Below are 5,302 nucleotides of genomic sequence, written 5' to 3' on the forward strand. Positions count from 1 at the left end.
CGTCACTATGTCAACCATAAAATCTACTTTTCCAAGGTCTTAGAAATACCCACCACAAAATACATGGTTATCCTTTCCTACTTTCATTTAGGAATAAGCATTCTCTAAAGTAAACCTGCAGACCTTTGGTGCTCATACTTCATTTGCTGAAAGTTTTGACACTTAGCCATAAACTCAACTATGTCTTTATTCATGCAAGGCCACCAACAAAGCCTCTTCAAGTCTTTATACATCTTGGTTACGCCTGAATGAAAAGAATATCACAAACAATAAGACTCTGTCAACACTTTCTGAATCAAGACATCTATTCGAGGAACACAAATCCTCCTTCTAAAACTAAGCACCCCATCTGCATCAAGGAAGGCATCCTAGGCCTTGCCCAATAAAGTATTTTGTTTGATCCCATTCAAGTTTTCATCCTCAAACAACATGGACTTAATTTCCTCAATAAAAGTATACCTCTATACTGACCAGCACCCCACCCTTCTATAAGATGCTTAGCCTCATAAACTTAGCCTTCAAGGCCAAACTTTCTCTAGCCAAGGGCCACTTAGAGGCACCTAAACAATCTAGTTTACCTATACTAACCTTCTTTTGGCTTAATGTGTTTGCCATCACATTAGCCTTACTTGGATGATACTAGATGGTGATATCATAATCCTAAAGAATACCCATCCATGTTCATTGTCTCAGATTTAGGTCTTTTTGAGTAAACACATGTTGCACACTACGATGGTCGGTAAACACTTCACACTTGACACCATACAAATAATGCCGCCAAAATATTAGAGCAAATATGTCACGACCCAAACTAGGTACAAGACGGGACACGTTGATCATGATTCGAGCGATACCAACCAAGACATCTTAGCATACATCACATACATAAGGTAAAGAAATATAGTTAAATAAGCAAAAGTAAAAGCTCAAGGGGATGGGTCTAAGGGACAGAAAAATCAATTGATGTCCAACCGGACTACATCATATAGTGTCTAAACATGCCTCTAGTTTAATCTTTGATGGGGGCTTAGGACAAAATCCTAGCATACTTGAACAATAGAATAAGTCTAGAAGTAGCAACATGAAAGGAAAATCATTTCCCTCGATAAGATGAGGACTCACCAACTCTTTGATAAGAAAGCAACTCTAGCCATAAATAGGGTTATCGTGAGTGTCATCCATTCCTACATTATGAGACAATGTAGGCAGAATATGTGTTAGTACATAAAAGGTATTAAGTATGGGAGATATGGATGAATAATTAAAAAAACATGAACAATATTCCATAAGATGCATGACCAATCATAATGAACATGAGTAAGGCTTAAAACATTAGAAAATATATGAAAACTCATGGACAATGCATATCATAAAATTTCATCATAGAACTCATACTTTAACCTTCAACTTGTGTTGGATAAGACTTTTGTCCGAGTCTTAGACCATGCGAGCTATAACATGGAATCCGATGGAATCCTTATTGGGAAGGAGGAGGCTACCTTGCTAGGGCATACTCCATCATGGTACTCAACTCAACTCAACTGTGCTATATGTGGATCCACTAGCTAGGACATGAAGGAAATCCTATACGGGCAACATAGTTTGAGAATTTAGGTTGTTACTAGGATTTCTTAGGGTAACTAATTGCATTACTGGTTAGAACCCTATCTAGAAGCGCTCTTAGTGCCTAGTCAATATCCCAATGAAAACTCATAAAACATGATCATAACATAATAGGGAAATATAGTAACTACCTATGAATCCATCTTTATAAAACATATTAGGAGTAGCTCATTAACTTTAGTGATTCATAAGAATCCATAACTTTGGTGAGAATTGTACTTATCACCATCTTTAACATGATTGTGTTAGAATTGGACTTATCACACCATAATAACTTTCTTTGATCATAACTTGATCATCATAATAACTTCATCATTAAAATCATAATCACAACTTTAAATCATGAACTTTGCTTGAAAATCCTTAAACTCATAATCAACTCATGAAAATTATCTTCAAAACCTTAAAATCATAATTGAGATAGCTTTATAAATGGGCATTCATAATTCAAATTTAAATCATGCAATTTATGTAAATACATGCTTAGAATAATCATTGATAATAATTTAAAATGAAATTGAAACAACTCAATACAATTCATCAAAACTAGGGTTCATAAATTAATTGAAAATTGGAGGAAACTTGAGAAAACTTTAGGAATCCATAGATGAAAAGAACCCATGAATCATTCCCCACATACCTTGATTGAATTCACTAACAATTGAAGAAATGTGAAACCTTAGCTTGAAACTTAAAGAAGAAGAAGAATCCTTGAGAGAATTTAGTTCTTGCCTTTGGAGAATTTAGAAGAATGGTTTAGAATGAGGGAAATTTCAAAGGATTGGGTAGATATAGGGTTGAACTTATCCATACTTGTGTCTAGGTTCATTGAACCAAACTTGGAAAATGACAAAATTACTCTTCATTAAAACTTTGAATTTGGATCTATGAATTAACCTTAGGACTCGTCTTCAAGTCTATAATTAATAGACTTGAAACATAGTGTAGGTCCTGAGTTTCTCAAATTTTGGGAGCCTCTAAAGTTAGGTCAATAAGTCATTATTATGACTCGTCATCATTTCATGATTTGTCAAATTGATTCATCCTATAGGTCTCAAAAATGTTCTGAAATTGCAGTCTCTGATCTTTTGTTACTAGTCGTTGTTACGACTCATAAAGTTTTCTATGAGTTATCAAAACAACTTGTCTTTTAGGTCTGAAAACTTGCAAGTTGAAGGGCCTCTAAAGTTTGGTGACGACTGGGTCTTACGAATCGTAGACACTTCCACCACTTATCATGTTGTGTCGTACGGTGTCATCTTAGGTTGTTCTAAGATAGGCCATAAGGATTAACTCTAAGATTCATCCCTACGTGTTGTAGAAGGTACCACAAGTCATAGAGTGACTCGCCATCGTTACAACTTTTTGACTTCATGAGTCTGACAATGTCTCCCCTTTGGGAATATTCCTTGTCACGATCCAATCCTAGGGCCTAGATGCGACATGAAAAATGAAGCACTCAGAGGGACCTCACCCAAGACTCTTAGCATTCATCTAGCATTTCATTGGTAATTATAAACAACAACAAGTAGAAACATTGTAGGGGAATCAGGGCTAAGGGATTTCGCATTCAATAAGAGCCAAGTCAACATATCAACCTTTACTATGTCGAACAATACCTTCAACATTAAGACTTAGCGGGGGATAAGATATATCCCTAGCTAACCCCCAAGATTAGGTCAAAACACCATAATGTAACTCAAAAGTCTAGATATAACATAAGCTAGATAGATAGGAGCGTTGCTCCCAATACATGGGAACTCACCAATAGTAGTAGCCTTCAATGAAATCAACTTAGCCATGGGGAGGAGAGTGTGGAGCGACGTCATTTCCTACATGGTGATATCATATAGTTAAAAGTATGCGTTAGTACTTTGAATTTACTAAGTATGTGAGTATGGTATGAAATGAAACACAAAAATAGAGACATTTATAAGCAATATGCATAAGTAAATGCATGCATGATAAATAGTCATGTGAAACCTTAAAACATTCATTTTGGGGGGAATTGACCATAACCAACATTCAAGACCATGCGAGCTGGCATATGGAATCTAAGGACTCCTATATCGAGGCAAGACGATGACTCTTAAATCAAGATATGCCGATGGCTCCTGCACCGAGATAGGCATGGTTACCTTGCCAGGCACACTCCATTAAATCTTTATATTTAAAATTAACTTTAAATTTAAGGGATTTTGTGGATCCACTAGCTTAAAATAGCCTATAAAGTCCCCTATGGTGGCACATAGTAAAGGCAAAATGAGACTGTACTTAAGGACCCCTTCGGTCGAGTCCCCATTTACATGCTACATCTGGTGCTAGGTCATATCTCATGGAATAACATTTAATTATCATAATAACATAAGAATTCAGATACTTTAATATAAATCATCATTCAGTGGAATAACTCATTAAAAACCTTTCATTTGATTCAATACAAGAATTATCCTTTCACATTGAAACCTTAATTTGTCTAAGAAGCCCTTTCATCAATCGATCATTTCATAAGACTCCCTTTACATAAACATTTGCGTCATATCATGAGGAAAACTAGGTGGGTTCTTTTCATAAAACCTTCAAATGCATCTAAACAATACTTGCATGCATGAGAGTGATGGAAATGAATCAAAAGACTCATCTTAAAACATCCAACCATATATACCTTAAAATCACTTTTAAGCCTTCAAATAGACACTTTAACATATCCTTCTTTTCTAGAAATTGAGGGTAAATATACATCAATATATGTAAATAAATTTCAAATATATCATAATATATGCATTTAGAGTAATCATGTAAAAGTCCATAGGAAATCATCATTTAGAATTTGAAATATCAAGTTGAGGAAAATATTTGGGCTTCATGGGTGGAAGAACCCATGGATGAAACCCACATACCTTGGGAACACAAAATCCCTATAAGAACTTGAGGAAGAAAGGAGACTTGAATGCCTTCAATTGGAAACCCTAACTTTGCCTGTGAAGCACTTGGGAGAGTTTGAGAGGAGGGGAATTTAGTATATTGAGTCTAAGTATGAAGAATGAGGGTTTAGAGGTTTTAGGGTCTTTATATAGAAGGATTCAGCCTCCAAAATGTCACTATTTTGAATTAAAATGCAGGAAAAGACTAAAATGCCCCTTTAAAATTTTTTGGCCGAAAAGAACTTTATGGGAACCCTTCACAGTCTGTTATTTTCACCACGGACATGGTGGGGCTCCGTTGTGAGGGACTTGGAAAAATATTTGGAAAGGGCCTGCAGGGTAGTCTCTGAAGTTTCACCATGGAGCTCCTTCACGGTCTGTGAGGGTCACGACGGGTCGTGAAAGGTGGATGTGGTGCAGGTCCTGCAGGAGGCCTGTCGAGTGACCCTCACGGGGATGAACCATAGTCCGTGGAAATTATCATGATCCATGGAAGTCATCCTTGGACCTTTTCTTGGGAAAATTTCTGAGGTTCTTGGGGAGGGGTCACCATGAAGGTCTTTACGGCTTGTCGTTCTTACTACGGTCCGTGGTCCTCCATCATAGTTTGCCCCCTACAGTTTGAGTCTTTGAATCTCTACCACGGTGGAACACCATGGTCCATGAATATTACCACATTCTGTGTTTAGCAGTTAGTGCCAGTTTCTGCAACTTTATGAGAATTTGTCCTTGGCTCCTTGGTTTAGGACCTTTTA

Source organism: Solanum dulcamara, chromosome 8 (assembly GCF_947179165.1).
Source record: "Solanum dulcamara chromosome 8, daSolDulc1.2, whole genome shotgun sequence".
Classification (NCBI taxonomy): domain Eukaryota; kingdom Viridiplantae; phylum Streptophyta; class Magnoliopsida; order Solanales; family Solanaceae; genus Solanum; species Solanum dulcamara.